The following is a 15559-nucleotide window of genomic DNA, read 5'->3' on the forward strand; positions in this document are numbered from 1 at the left end:
CACAGATGTACAAGATCAAAGTTCCCAGACTCACAGACATAGAAAACAAACCTACCAAAAGGGGAAGGATCGGGGGAGGGATAAATTAGGAGTTTGGGATTAGTGAACAGAAGCCCTTTGAAGTGCAAAGGGAAAAAACAAGCAATTGTGCTGCTTCAACTGAGAAAAATCTTTATCCAGAAGGATCCAGAAATCCTCTGATAGCCACTCCCACATTTGTGGCAGACAAAGTAGATGAAGACAAATAGGTCTTGATCCGGGATGCTTGTGAACTGGATGCAGCCTTTCATACATGAGGATGGTACCCTTCTCCTGACCACGGATTCCGAGGCTGAAACAAGCAGCTCTTGGCACACTGGCAAATGGAGTAACCGCCTTTGTCAACCTAAGTGAATCCCTTAACAGTGGTGATGCTTCAGAAATACAGTAGGAGGACCAATCTGCAAGTGAGATTACTCGGGCATGTAATACCTTCGCTAAAGCACTTAATACGACAGACAGCTCCTTGCCTCCAAGCCTGGCAGGTGCGATAGACACCAGTGGAGGAGGGAACATCTATGTCATCAGTAGAGACCAGTCCACACTCATCATTCAGGTCCAAGCCCTCCTCCTTTTAAACACTCACATCACATGACCAGCCCAATTCTAGAGTACCTCAACGTGTACTACCTCTGCAAGTCTACGTTCTGCCTGCTTTTCCTCTCCATGCACTGGGCCAGGTCAACCCCAGCCCTTCAGGTACTTGGGAAGGACTGCAAAACCAGCCTGTTGCAAGCCTGCTGAAATGAGCTCTTCACCCTTGGACTGGCCCAGATCATGAGTCTTTCCATTACCTTGTGGCCATAGTCAATCAGCTGCAGAAGATATCCAGGAAGATAAACTTTCTGGCAAGCAGATAAAGCAAGTCGTGGAGCACATCTGGAAGCTTCAGGAGTTGTGTAAAAGCTGTAGTTTTCTTTACCCCCCATCATCCAGGTTTGGCCAGCACAAGCCAGATTTTAAAATTCCAAGAAAGGCACAGATGGAGTTGCAGGATTATTTTCAGAAAACCTACTCAGAAGACACCTACTGATTGGTCCAGATTCTCAACCGCCTGCTGGCCCTCAGGCTGATGAGCTCTAACATAACCGAAGAACTTTTTTTTACTGATCTCATTGGCAATGTTTCCATAGACAGCATAATCCCCTACATCCTCAAGAAGAAGATGGCAGAGTATAATGGCCAGATAGATCACTGATGCCAATCTATAGAGCACACCACACACCTGCTGAGAAGCACAAGGATCCTACCAGGACCGCTCAGATACAAAGAAAATGAAGTCGTGGTATTTTGGTATGTGCAAATATTTCCAGTATGTTAGTCATTTCCTACCTGGTTTCTTCTTACCTGTTAATATCAGACACAAGCAACTAAAAGACTAATAGGCTCTTTTCCTGCCATAAGAAATGTTTTAATGCCTTTTGATGAAGCAGCAGATTTTGGAACAATCTTTTAACTCAATCTGTATTTAGAAATTGTCAAAATGCAAAAAACAATGTTTTATAATGCCAGAGACTAGTATTAAAGAAAACTAAGAGAAAACTCTTGAAAAACAAAGAAGCCTTATATTCCATGGTAAATTCTAATTCATATTAAAAAAACCTTAAGCTAGACATTTGCAAATAATTTGCTATTAACATTCCATTGAATGCTCAACTTAACTTGTCACCTAAGAAGTTTTATGAATAGTGTTTTTAAGAACACAGTAAAGTAAGTAGATAGGATGACAGAATTCAAGCCAATATTCTCCTGACCTCTTCCAAAGAAGAATAAAGCCACAAAGGATTACTATGCCCTTTTGCCTTGTACTTATTATAGTAATTTGCATTAATATGGTTTGTGAAGGTTTTCTCATTATATTCAAGAAAGCAGCTAATTGCCTATTAACAACAGTTGTCCTTTTAAAAGAAAAAAGATTAAAGCTTAGCAAAAATAAAATTGTTTAGACAAGATCTGAATTTAAAATTTCAAGAAGTGGTTAGATAACCTGTGCTTTTATTTACTTATTATGTGTTAAGTAGACTATATTCCAACGTGTAGATAGACACATTTTTAAAAGTATTGCCCCCCTAAAATTATTTCTACTCACTGAATTTTCACTTACCTATGCCCTTATGATTAAGCATTTGGTGGAAATCAAAATCAATACTACATATTGAAATAAGGAATGTATGTAAAATTACACTAAAACTCTTACATGCCTACTGCTTATTTTTAAAGACAAGAATTAACTATACCCACATAAATGCTGTTAATTCACCTGGCAATAATTGCTATTATGTTGCCCTTCTTTTAGATGCAAAAAGAAAAGAAAATTAAAAGTTGACTACCATTAACTGGGCAAGAAATGAAAAAGTAGCAACTTCTATGATTATTTTTGTTGTTGTTGTTGTTGTTTTTTTTTGCGGTACGCGGGCCTCTCACTGTTGTGGCCTCTCCCGTTGCGGAGCACAGGCTCCGGACGCGCAGGCTCAGCGGCCATGGCTCACGGGCCCAGACGCTCCGCTGCATGTGGGATCTTCCCGGACCGGGGCACGAACCTGTGTCCCCTGCATCGGCAGGCGGGAAGCCCTATGATTATTCTTAATTGAAATTTTATTGAGATAATTTTAGATTCACATGTAGTCGTAAGAAATTATACGGAGATACCTTGTACACTTTGGCCAGTTTATCCCAATGATAACATTTTGCAAAACTGTAGTATATCACATCCAGGATATTGACATTGATACAATCCATCAATCTTAATAAGATTTCCTCATTTTTCTTGTACTACTCATCTGTTGAGTGTGTGTATGTATGAAGTTCTATATTATTACCTGTGTAGGTTTACATATCCACCACCACATTCAAGATAAATCATAAAAGCTAGAACTATAGAACTCTTAGAAGAAAACAAAGGTGTAAATCTTTGTGACCTGGGACTAGGCAATGGTTTCTTAGATATGACACCCAAAGTGCAAGCAATAGCAATAAATAAATAAGACTTTATAAAAATTTAAAACCTTTGTGCTTCAGTGTACAGTGTTAAGAAAGTGAAAAGACAACTTACTGAATGGGAGAAAATTTTTACAACTCATATATCTGATAAGAGTTTTTTATTTTATTTTTTTATTTTTTATGGGTTTTTTTTAACATCTTTATTGGAGTATAATTGCTTTGCAATGGTGTGTTAGTTTCTGCTGTATAACATAGTGAGTCAGATATACGTATACATATATCCACATATCCCCTCCCTCTTGCGTCTCCCACCTGCCCTGCCTACCCCACCCCTCTAGGTGGTCACAAAGCACCGAGTTGATCTCCCTGTGCTATGCGGCTGCTTCCCACTAGCTATCTATTTTACATTTGGTAGTGTATATATGTCCATGACACTCTCTCACTTCGTCCCAGCTTACCCTTCCCCCTCTCTTTGTCCTCGTGTCCATTCTCTACGTCTGTGTCTTTATTCCTGTTCTGCCCCTATGTTCTTCAAACTATTTTTTTTTTTAGATTCCACATATATGTGTTAGCGTACGGTATTTGTTTTTCTCTTTCTGACTTAACTTCATTCTGTATGACAGACTCTAGGTCCGTCCACCTCACTACAAATAACTCAGTTTCGTTTCTTTTTATGGCTGAGTAATATTCCATTGTATATATGTGCCACATCTTCTTTATCCATTCATCTGTTGATGGACACTTAGGTTGCTTCCATGTCCTGGCTATTGTAAATAGTGCTGCAATGAACATTGTGGTACATGACTCTTTTGAATTATGGTTTTCTTAGGGTATATGCCCAGTAGTGGGATTGCTGGGTCGTATGGTAGTTCTATTTTTAGTTTTTTAAGGAACCTCCGTACTGTTCTCCATAGTGGCTGTATCAATTTACGTTCCCACCAACAGTGATAAGAATTGCTTGTCTAAAATATATAAAGACCTTAAAGAACTCCTATAAGTAAATAATAGAAAAAAACCATTTTTTTAAATGGGCAAATTATCTCAATAGACATTTTTCCAAGGAAGAGGTACAAATGGCCCAAAAACATGAAAAATTGCTCAGTATCATTAGCACATCAGAGAAATGCATATCAAAACTATAGTGAAACACAACTTTACACCCATAGGATGGCTAGAATCAAAAAGAAGGATAGTAAGTGTTGGTGAAAATGTAGAGACATTTGAACCCTCACATTCTGCTAATAGGAATGTAAAATCAGGCAGCTGCTTTGAAAAGCACTCTGGCAGTTCTCAAATGGTTATACGTGGAATTACCATATGACTTAGCAATTCTACTCTTAGAGATATATCCAAGAGAAATGAAAACATATGCTCACACACAAAAAAATGTTTATAGCAGAATTTTTCATAATGGCCAAAAATCAGAAAGAACCTATATGTTTACCAACATATGAATGGATAAATAAAATGTGGCATAGCCATACAATGACATATTACTTGGCAATAAAAAGAAATAAGTTATGCATACATATGCTACATCATAGATGAACCTTGAAATTACTGTACTAAGTGGAAGAAGCTAGTCACAAAAAATCACATATTTCATGATTTCGTTTATATGCAATATACAAAATTGGCAAATCTGTAGAGACAGAAAATCGATTAGTGTTTGCCTAGGGCTGTGGGGGGGAGTTGGAGAGAAGTAGGGAATGACTTCTAGAAGTTATGGGGGTTCCTTTTAGAGTGATGAAAATGCTCTAAAACTGATTGTGAGGATGGTTGCAAATATTTGTGAATATACTAAAAACCATTGATTTGTATACACTTCAAATGGGTGAATTGTATGGTATGTGAATTATAACTCAATAAAGTTATTATTTATTTTTTAAATGTTAGCAAAAAGGCAAATCATGAGGGCCCTTCATGCTGTGCTTTTATAACCATATCCACATTTTCCCACCCCTTCCTATCCTCATTTCTATTCAGTGGCAATTATTAATCTGCCCTCTATTTCTAATAGTTTGTTATTTAGAAAATGTTACATAAATGAAATCATACACAGTGTAACCTTTTGGGATTGACTTTTTTTGCTCAACAAAATTTCTTGGAGATTCCTCCAAACTGTTGCATGTATCAATAGTTCATTTCTTTCTATTTGTTACCTTTGGTTTGGATGCACCATAATTTCTTTAACCATTCACCTCATGAAAGACATCTGGGATGGTTCCTGTTTGGGGCTGTTAGAAATAAAGCTTCTAGGAACATTCATGTACAAGTTTTTGCATCAAAATAAGTTTTTATTTCTCTGTGGAGCGGGACGGGGTGGTGGTGGGGGAATGCCCAATAGGGCAGTAGCTGGATTATATGGTAATCTGGTATACAGTTTTTTAAGAAACTGCCTGTTTTCCAGAGTAGCTGTATCATTTTACATTCCCACCAGCAATGTACGAGTGACCCAGTTTTTCCACATGCTCATCAGAATTTGGTGTTAGTATTTATTGTGTTAGTCATTCTGATAGGTGTGTAGTGAGATCTCATTGTGGTTTTAATTTGCATTTCCTTGATGGCTAGTCCTGTTAAACGTTTTTTTCCTGTGCTTCTCTGCCACCTGTTTATCCTCATCAGTGAAATGTCTGTGCCTGCTTTTTGCTCATTTTCTAATTGGATTATATGTTACTGTTGAGTTTGTGATGTTCTTTATTTGTTTAAAATACTAGTCCTTTTTGGATAGGTGTTGTATTAGTTTCCCAGCGCTGCTGGAACAAATTACCACAAACTGTGTGTCTTAAAACAATGGAAATTTATTCTCTCACCATTCTAGAGACTAGAAGTTCAAAATAAAGGTATCAGCAGGGTTCCACTTCCTCTGGAAGAAAAGCCGTCCTTTGCCTCTTGCAGCTTCTAGTGGCTGTCAGCATTCCTGGGCTTGTGGCCACTGCCCTCTCTCTTCTCTGTCTTCACATCACCTTCTCCTCTGTCTGTTTGCCTGGTGGCTGCATCACTCCAGTCTCTGCCTCCATCGCACTGACTTCTCTTCTCTGTGTACTTGTCCAATTTCCCTCTGCCTCTTCCTTACAAGGACACTTGTGATAGCATTTAGGGCCCACTTGGATAACCTCAAATAATCTTATCTCAAAATCTTAGGCTTAATTACATCTACAAAGACCCTTTTTCCAAATAAAATAACATTTACAAGTTCCAGAGGTCAGGACTTGATAGTTTTAAGCAGCCATTATTCACCCTATCATGAGTGGTTTGCAAACATTTTTCTCCCAGGCAGTAGCTTGTCTTTTTATCCTTTTAACAGGATCTTTCACAGGGCAAAAGTTTTTTATTTCGATGAGGTATACTTTATCAATATTTCCTTTTATGGATCATGCTTTTGGCATCTTTTTTTAAGATGGGCTATTAGAGAAGCAAATAAGTGAGACCCGTCTATTTCGGCACTGGCTGAAGAGTCATGTCTGCAACCCAAAACACTCATTACAGGAGGAAATGTGGGCTGCAATAGAAGTTAAAGAAAATTTATTTGTGCCCTCTGTAATGTGTGAAGGCCTTGATAGCAAGTGGACAGAATAACACAGATAAAGCTATATTTTAAAAGGCAAAAAAAAAAAGTTAACTTTGTCTTTTGCCACTTTGGGAAGTGAACTCAGCCATCCTGCCCTGGCATTATAGTAGCAAAGGATTAGAATCAAACTGAATCCTGAGGAACAAACTAACAGAGTAATTCTAGATTGATTATGAACCTGAGAAAAAAATATAGCTATAAAAAACATTATTGTACTAATCAAAATTTGAATATAAATTGTAGATGAAGTAATAGCATTGTATCAATGTAAAATTTTCTGATTTTGATCATTGTGCTGAGGTTGTGTAAGAGAATGTCTTTTTTTCCTAGGAGATACATGATAAGGTTTTTTTTTTAATTTTATTAAAGTATAGTTGATTTACAATGTTGTTACATTGCAACATTTACAATGTTGTTAATTTCTACTTACAGCAAAGTGACAGTTATATATATTCTTCTTCACATTCTTTTCCACTATGGTTTATCACAGGATACTGAATATAGTTCCCTGTGTTATACAGTAGGACCTTGTTGTTTATCCATTCTGTATATAATAGTTTGCATCTACTAATCCCAAACTCCCAGTACTTCCCTCCTCTACCACCCCCTTCCCCTTGGCAACAAATCTGTGTCTGTTTCTGTTTCATAGATATGTTCATTTGTGTTGTATTTTAGATTCCACATATAAGTGATATCATATGGTATTTGTCTTTCTCTTTCTGACTTACTTCACTCAGATGATAATCTCTAGTTCCATCCATGTTGCTGCAAGTGGCATTATTTCGTTCTTTTTTATGGCTGAATAGTATTCCATTGTATACAGGTACTACATCTTTATCCATTCCTCTGTGGATGGACATTTAGGTTGCTTCCATGTCTTGGCTATTGTACATAGTGCTGCTATGAACATAGGGGTGCATGTATCTTTTCGAATTATAGTTTTGTCTGGGTATATGCCCAGGAGTGGGATCATAATAAGGTTTTTTGTAGTAGCGGAACCATGTCTCCAACTTGCTTTCAAATGGAATAGATCTGTTTCCAGGTGGAGATGGGAACATAGATCACTCTCCAAAAAGGGGTTTAGAACCTAAGTGTCAAGAGGGTGGGTAGCCAAAGACACCAGGTGCCCTAGAGTTTGTCGCTTACCACAGTGGTTCTCAGATTTGGCTGAATCCCAAGGAAGATTTTAAGAACCCTTAGTACCTTAGCATCTCTCCATCTCTCTAGTCACCAAATCAAGATATCTGGGGGTGGGCACTAGATGGTAATTTTTACTATCCCCAGGTGATTCCAATGCGGTGTTTGAGAATCACTGTCTTAGTTTTGCTCCTCAAAATGTTCTCCATAGACCGGAAGCATCACAACACCTGGGAACTTGTTAGAAATACAGACTCTCAGGCCCAGCCTCAAGTCTACTGAATCAGAAGCTGCATTTTAACAAGATCCCCAAGTAATTTATGTGCACGTAAAAATCTGATGAATATATATCTGGAGAACTCATAAAGAACAGAAAGGCCCAGAGTCACGAAGGTAGAATAAGGCCCATGCCTCTGTGTTTTTACCAAGTTCCCCAGTGAAAAAGTTTCAATATGTGACTGTCCCAGTCTGTCTCTTAGATAAGGCAAAACTTACCTTCCCTCAGTGCATTGTCCCAATCTGACAGAATTCACTAACCACTGTTAAAAGGAATAATCCACTATTGAATGTCCTGTCACTGAGGCAATTTAATAGGATAATGTACAAGTGTCTCAAGTCAACCGTATTTTATTTTTATTATAACTCTATCCTAAATCATGACCAAAGTCTGAGGCTATTAATAAACACTGCATTTCTATTTGAACAAAATAATATCTAAAACACAAAAATGCTGGAAAATAGTGTTAGCATTTTCTCCTATTGTTTCACATTGCACATGAAGCTGAGACATTTCACGTGTAGCTAGCCATGCTCATATAATAGCAGTGCCATAGGTAATCTAAGAAATAGTGTGGGGTTTTGCAAGTGTGTGGGCATCTCTTGCCTATTCTGGAAACCATATTCTGGGTGCTATATCTCCTTTGCCGTTTGCCTCTTTCTCATTGTCAGCCCCTCCCTCACTGACACATGGTGCCGTCTTAGGTAAAACTGACCTTTTCTTGCAGGGGCGGGGGGGTTAAGTTAGGAGATTGGCATTAACATACACACTACTATATATAAAATATATAAACAACAAGGACCTGTTATATAGCACAGGGAACTCTACTCAATATTCTGCAATAACCTAAATGGGAAAAGAATCTGAAGAGGAATAGATATATGTATAACTGAATCACTTTGCTGTACACCGGAAACTAACACAACATTGTCAATCAACTATACTTCCATTAAAAAAAAAGAAAAAGAAAAAAAACCTGAGCTTCTCTCAGCCCACACTTCCTTTCTAGTCTTTCAGCAGTTTGTAGGGCAAAGAAAGATCCTGTTTACTGGAAGAAAGGTCTTCCAAAAGAAATTATAAAATAACAGTAAATGGAATTAAGATTTCTAAGGATAAACCACAATGTAGATACTTTATAATATTTTGTATAACAACAATGAATGTTGAATAAACATGCTTCTCATCAAAAGTGGATAGAATTAAGGGTGTGTGATTCAGAAAGTTTTAAAAAACTGAAAAGAAAAACTGTATCAGAGTCTCCATCGTTGTGCACTTACTATTAATTTCACTTTACAAAAATTGGAGTGAGAGGGTATTGGAAAGAGGAGAGCAACAAAAATTTCAGAGTTTCAGTGTTTCAGGACTTTTCATGAAATTTCAAAATAACCTCTGACACTCTGTTTTCTCCGCTTCTCCTTGTGCTAGAATAGTTGCCATACCACTCTGTAATGGGTGGTTAAATTAGGGGAGATGAAGTGGTTAATAAGGTGAGGCAGGAACATGTGGGGGAAAAATACAAGAAATCACTTCAGGAAACTGTGAGACTTTCCATAAAGCACTTAACTTGCAAAATCTATAATTTGAAGGAGATTGAACTAAACAAACTGGTTTCCCCACTTTAATGTTCTGATTATTCCTTTAATGTTTATTACATCAACACAAAATCAAACTTCCCAATAAAAGAGTATAAAGTTAGTGATTTGTGTTTATAACATAAAGCTGAAATGAAAATGACACTTCTCCAATATATGTGTGTCACCTCCCCTATGGCATGCCTATGACAGTCATAAAAAATTGGCAATGGAATTATTTCCCCTGAGTAAAATAATAACTCAGAATCCTTCCCAACACAAAGTTCAGATGGCCATTGCTTCATTCATTCATTTATTCATGCAACAAATATTTATTCTGTGCCTCTTCTGAGGTCCACTGTACACAGCCCCTGTCCTCAGAGAGCTTACACATTTTAGGACAGACATTGAAACAAGTAATTACAGCATGATGATATGTGGCATGAGAGATGAAACCTTTTTTGCTCTACCTGGTTTAGGATTTAGACTCTTCTTAAGATCGAAGCTTAAGAAAATAAATAGGTCACAGAATTTACATAGTTTCCCATATAAGGACTTCCATTCACACTAGGTATTTCTAGGGAATTTTGAAATGTTCTTTATAGCTGGTCACATTGCTGTTTCAACTATGTTGAGGTTCTACCATTAAGAGAGAAGACAAGAAAGAATATCAGGTAGGCAAGAGCACTCTCTGCCTTTGTGTTTAAAATTACATTAGTTCTGGGAATGAATGAAATCAATTAGAGTCATTACATTGCTTCCATTTCCTCAACTAATAACATTCATTTTCTAATTCTCACCTGGCAATATTCAGTTCCTTATCATCTTATAAGTTCATTAGCTTTCTTAGTTATGAAATAACTGTTACCTAATTTTCCACAGGATTCTGTATCTTTTTCCCAATTAGATTAAATCCTATATACACCTTTTCCTTTTTATTTATAGAATACTATCAGTGTACCATAAATTATTTCACTTAATAAGTGTGTTAGTCCAATCAAACTGCTATAACAAAATATCACATTCTTGGGCGCTTATAAACAACAGAAATGTATTTTTCATAGTTCTGGAGGCTGGGAAGTCCAGGATCATGGCAGATTCAGTGTTTAGTGAGAGCTTCCTTGTTCATAGACAGAGACTTCTCGCTGTGTCCTCACATGGCGGAAAGGGCTAGGGATCTCTGTGGGGTCTCTTTTGGAAGCTCATTAATCTCATAAGGGCTCCGTCTTCTTGACCTAAGCACCTCCCAAAGACCCCCACCTCCTAATCCCATCACATTGGGCACTGGGATTTCAACTATGAATTTGGGGGGAACACCATAGCAATAAGTAATTCCCAATATGTGAAGGAATAATATACTTTAGAAAAGAGATAAGGGTAATACCCACTTTCTAGTATGATGATTAATTACTGCATGACTCAAGTTGTTTTAAGGGTGCTCCTACTGTGGATTTTTTTAAGTATATCAGCATTGGAGAGGGTGTGGAGAAAAGGGAACGCTCTTACACTGTTGCTGGGAATGTAAATTGGTACAGTCACTATGGAGAACAGTATGGAGGTTCCTCAAAGAACTAAAAATAGAATTGCCATATGATCCAGAAATCCCACTCCTGGGCATATACTTAGACAAAACTCTAATTTGAAAAGATACGTGCACCCCCATGTTCATAGCAGCACTATTTACAATAGCCAAGACATGGAAACAACATAAATGTCCATCGAGAGGTGAATGGATAAAGAAAATGTGGTGTATATATACAATGGAACATTACTCAGCCATAAAAAATAATGAAATGATACCATTTGCAGCAACATGGATGGACCTAGAGATTGTCATACTGAGTGAAGTAAGTCAGACAGAGAAAGACAAATATCATATGATATCGCTTACATGTGGAATCTAAAAAAATGGTACAAATGAACTTATTTACAAAACAGAAATAGAGTCACAGATGTAGAAAACAAACTTATGGTTACCAAGGGGGGAAGGGGAGATAAATAAATTGGGAGATTGGGATTGACATACACACACCACTATATAAAAATTAGATAACTAGTAAGAATGTACTGTATAGCACAGGGAACTCTACTCAATACTCTGTAATGTCCTATATGGGAAAAGAATCTAAAAAAGAGTGGGTATATGTATAACTGATTCACTTTGCTGTACAGCAGAAACTAACACAACATTGTAAATCAACAATACTCCAATAAAAATTAATTTAAAAAAATAAAAATGATGGGAAACAAGGACCTCTTGTATAGCTCAGGAAACTATATTCAATATCTTGTAATAACATATAATGGAAAAGAATCTGCAAAAGAATAGATTATATATAATATAGATGTATAACTGAATCACTTTGCTGTACACCTGAAACTAACACAACATTGTAAATCAACTATACTTCAATTAAAATATGGTTTACAGAAAAAGAATGAAATAATACCTTTTGCAGCAACATGGATGGACCTAGAGATTATCATACTCAGTGAAGTAAGTCAGACAAAGACAAATATCATATGATATCATTCACATGTGGAATCTAAAATATGATACAAATCAACATATCTAGGAAAAAAAAAACAGATTCACAGGCATAGAGAACAGACTTGTGGTTGCCAAGAGGGCGGAGGGTAGGGGAGGGATGGATTGAGAGTTTGGTATTAGCAGATGCAAACTATTATATACAGAATGGATAAACAACAAGGTCATATTGTATAGCACAGGGAACTATATTCAGTATCCTGTGACAAACCATAATGGAAAAGAATATGAAAAAGAATATATATATATATATGTATGTATAACTGAGTTACTTTGCTGTACAGAAGGAATTAACACAACATTATAAATCAACTATACTTCAATTAACATTTTTTAAAATTAGCAATACATAGAAATGTTAAAAACCTAAAAAAAATAGTATATCAGCATTAGTGAAAAGAATCCGGAAGCTCTAGTTAAATCTAGCCAATCATAATTCCAATTAAACATATTTTAAGAGGGTGAAATTTGAATACATGACAAAGTAAAGGGATGGAAAAAGATATTCCACACAAATGAAAGCCAAAAGAAAGTGGGGATAGCTATACTTATATCAGAAAAAATAAACTTTAAGCAAAAACTGTAACAAGAGACAAAGAGGACTTTTTCATACCATATACAAAAATAAACTCAAAATGGTTTAAAGACTTAAATGTTAGAACTGAAACCATAAAACTCCTAGAAGAAAACATAGGCACTGCACTCTTTGACATCAGTCTTAGCAATATTTTTTTTAATATGTCCCCTCAGGCAAGGAAAACAAAAGCAAAAATAAACAAATGGGACGACATCAAACTAAAAAGCTTTTGCATAGCAAAGGAAACTAAACAAAATAAAAAGGCAGCCTACTAAATAGGAGTAGATATTTGCAAACAATATATCTCATAAGGACTAAATATCCAAAACATACAAAGAACTCAGACAACTCAATATCAAAAAAAACAACCCAATTTTAAAAATGGGCAGAAGACCTGAATAGACATTTTATCAAAGAAGACATACAGATGGTCAACAGACACATGAAAAGATGATCAACACCACTAATCATCAGGGAAATGCAAATCAAAACTGCAATGTGAATAGCACCTTATACCTGTCAGAATGGCTATCATCAAAAAGACAACAAATAACAAGTGTTAGTGAGGATGTGGAGAAAAGGGAACCTTAGTACACTGCTGGTGGGAATGCAAATTGGTGCAGCCACTATGGAAAACAGCATAGAGATTCCTCAGAAAATTAAAAATAAAACTACTGTATGATCCAGCAATTCCACTTCTGGGTAATTTTTTGAGGAAAAAACACTAATTAAAAAAGATATATGAACCCCTAGGATCATTGTAGCATTATATATACATATATACACAACTTGCAAAAAGAAAATTATAGATTTTGCCTTTCTTCCATAGTATCTGTCTCAACTTGTCAATGTGTATTTTCATTTGACATTTAATGTCACTCTAAGTAAAGGAAAATTTAAAATTTCAAGCATTAGCATGAATTTTACCATTCATCTTTATATTGGTCAATGCTAGTTTTAAATGCAAATATAAGAGCATTTAACTTGCATGTGCAGAATCACCAAAATCACATAATTCATATTTCCTAGCTCTTACATGCATATGTATTTCATTCTTACCAGAACAGTAGAAATGCTGCACAAGACTAACTGTACTGTTTGTATTTCTTTATATGTACACATTCTACCAACACTTTACCTTCAGCTTACTAATGAGGTGGACTGAAAAGAAAAGGAATTATGAATTGTCCTATCATTCATTTTCCTTCTATGTCATCCTTTTTAGAGTGAGTGGTTAGAAAGTACAGTTAGAAAATAATAATGTTCCTCAGTTATTCATACTTCATAGAACACCATTGCCATTCTAGGTCCAAAGCAAGTTCTGGCTCAGAAGGAATCAGAAAGGCCTTTCAGCGCTGTCAGCACCCCTGAGTCCCCAGTTATAGAGGTACTGATATGGAACCTGCTCACAGAATTCCAGTGGACCCACAAAGCATTCTCAAAAGTAAATTCAGAAAGCATTACTTGATGTGAATATTTTATTAGGCAAATCAAACTGCGAGTCAGGAGACTTCAAACTAGAAGTGGTTAGAAGCTCAGCTTTCAGCAGTTACAGCTCAGTTCATAAAGCATGAATGAAGGAGTTAACATTTTTTAATGTGATTAATTACTAAAAACTTCCATTTTTTTAGAGTAGTAGAATTATTAAACTTACTTGTTTGAGCTGATGGGCTACAAACCAGTCACTAACATTAACATGTTAGTGGTAAGGTCACACTAACATGAAGAAAGCTTAAATTTTCTTTAAGGTCAGAGCCAGCATTTGGGGGAAATCACTATGACAGTATAACGGGATGGACTCTGCAGTCAGAGCAGGTACTAACGCACTTCGTAGAAAGGGATTAGGTAGGTGCCTGGATCAGAAGATGGAAATTAGTGGAGTCTGTACCTGAATAATACTTAGAAAGTAGAAGTGACCGGACTGGGTAACTGGACGTGGAGAAGCTAAGGGAGAATAAAAAATTAGGAAGATTCCCCAGTCTTCTGGGCAGGTAACTGGATGGATGCTGGTGTCACTGCCTGAGGGGAAAAGAGCCAGAGGTAGTCGGGCAAAGAGAAAGAACCTGGATCTGAATATTTCAGATATCTGCAACCTCCCTTACAAAAATCCCATTAATCCAAAAGCTGCTCCTTATTTTGGTTTGAATATCCCTTTAACCGCCTCCGTACGGCAGGTTGACTGCTTGGGCGGGCAAACAGCCGAAAAGATTCGTCTCACAAGAGGGAGCCCTTGCACATAACCTCGAAGACGGACAGCTGTAAGACTAGAGAAACAGAAATCTTTTGAACTCCCTAAAATACCCGCCCTGAAAGGTGTCGGAGAGGCTCCGCCCCTAAACACCAATAACTCCGAGCCGAAAAGCGCCGGACAACTGGCTCCGCCCCCGCGGGAGGGGGCGACGGATGCCCGGATGCGGATTCTCGGCGGGATTGCGTCACCTGAGGCCGCCCGGTGGGGCGGGGCTCTGCCTGCGCCGCAGCGTCACGTGACCTTGTCCAGCCAGCCAATGGGTGAGCGCGGCGGAGAATTTCGAATGTGGTTGCAGCGGTCAGCAGCGGTGAGAGAGGGTCCCTGAGGCTAAGGGGGCTCGGAGCTCGGGACGCGCACGGCCACAGCCTCGCGGAGCCTTGGAATGTGAGGAGGAGGGCGACAGCTGTGGCAGAAGCCGTGGCCAAGGTACTGTGGTGGACGTCCCTGCTGGAGGCGGGTCTCCGGGCCTCTTCCGGGAGCCCCCGTCCCGTCCCGCTTTCTCAAGAGGAGGCTGCAGGTTTTTCGGGTGTGACACAGGGGCATCTTGACCCCTGTTCCCCTTCCCTCTGGGTCTCTTTGTTCTGAGTTCGGTGGCCAAAAACTCAGGCTGTGGCGTCGGCCTGACCAGGGGCCTCTCTCTGCTCAGCT

General features: G+C 37.8%; 1 pseudogene; it reads left to right on the forward strand.

Annotated features, from left to right (window-relative positions):
* LOC132520791 (nuclear receptor subfamily 2 group C member 2-like) overlaps nt 1-1237 on the forward strand; it is a 104017-nt pseudogene extending 102780 nt beyond the window's left edge.
* The last annotated feature ends 14322 nt before the right edge of the window (nt 1238-15559 follow it).

Source organism: Lagenorhynchus albirostris, chromosome 5 (genome assembly GCF_949774975.1).
Source record: "Lagenorhynchus albirostris chromosome 5, mLagAlb1.1, whole genome shotgun sequence".
Lineage (NCBI taxonomy): Eukaryota > Metazoa > Chordata > Mammalia > Artiodactyla > Delphinidae > Lagenorhynchus > Lagenorhynchus albirostris.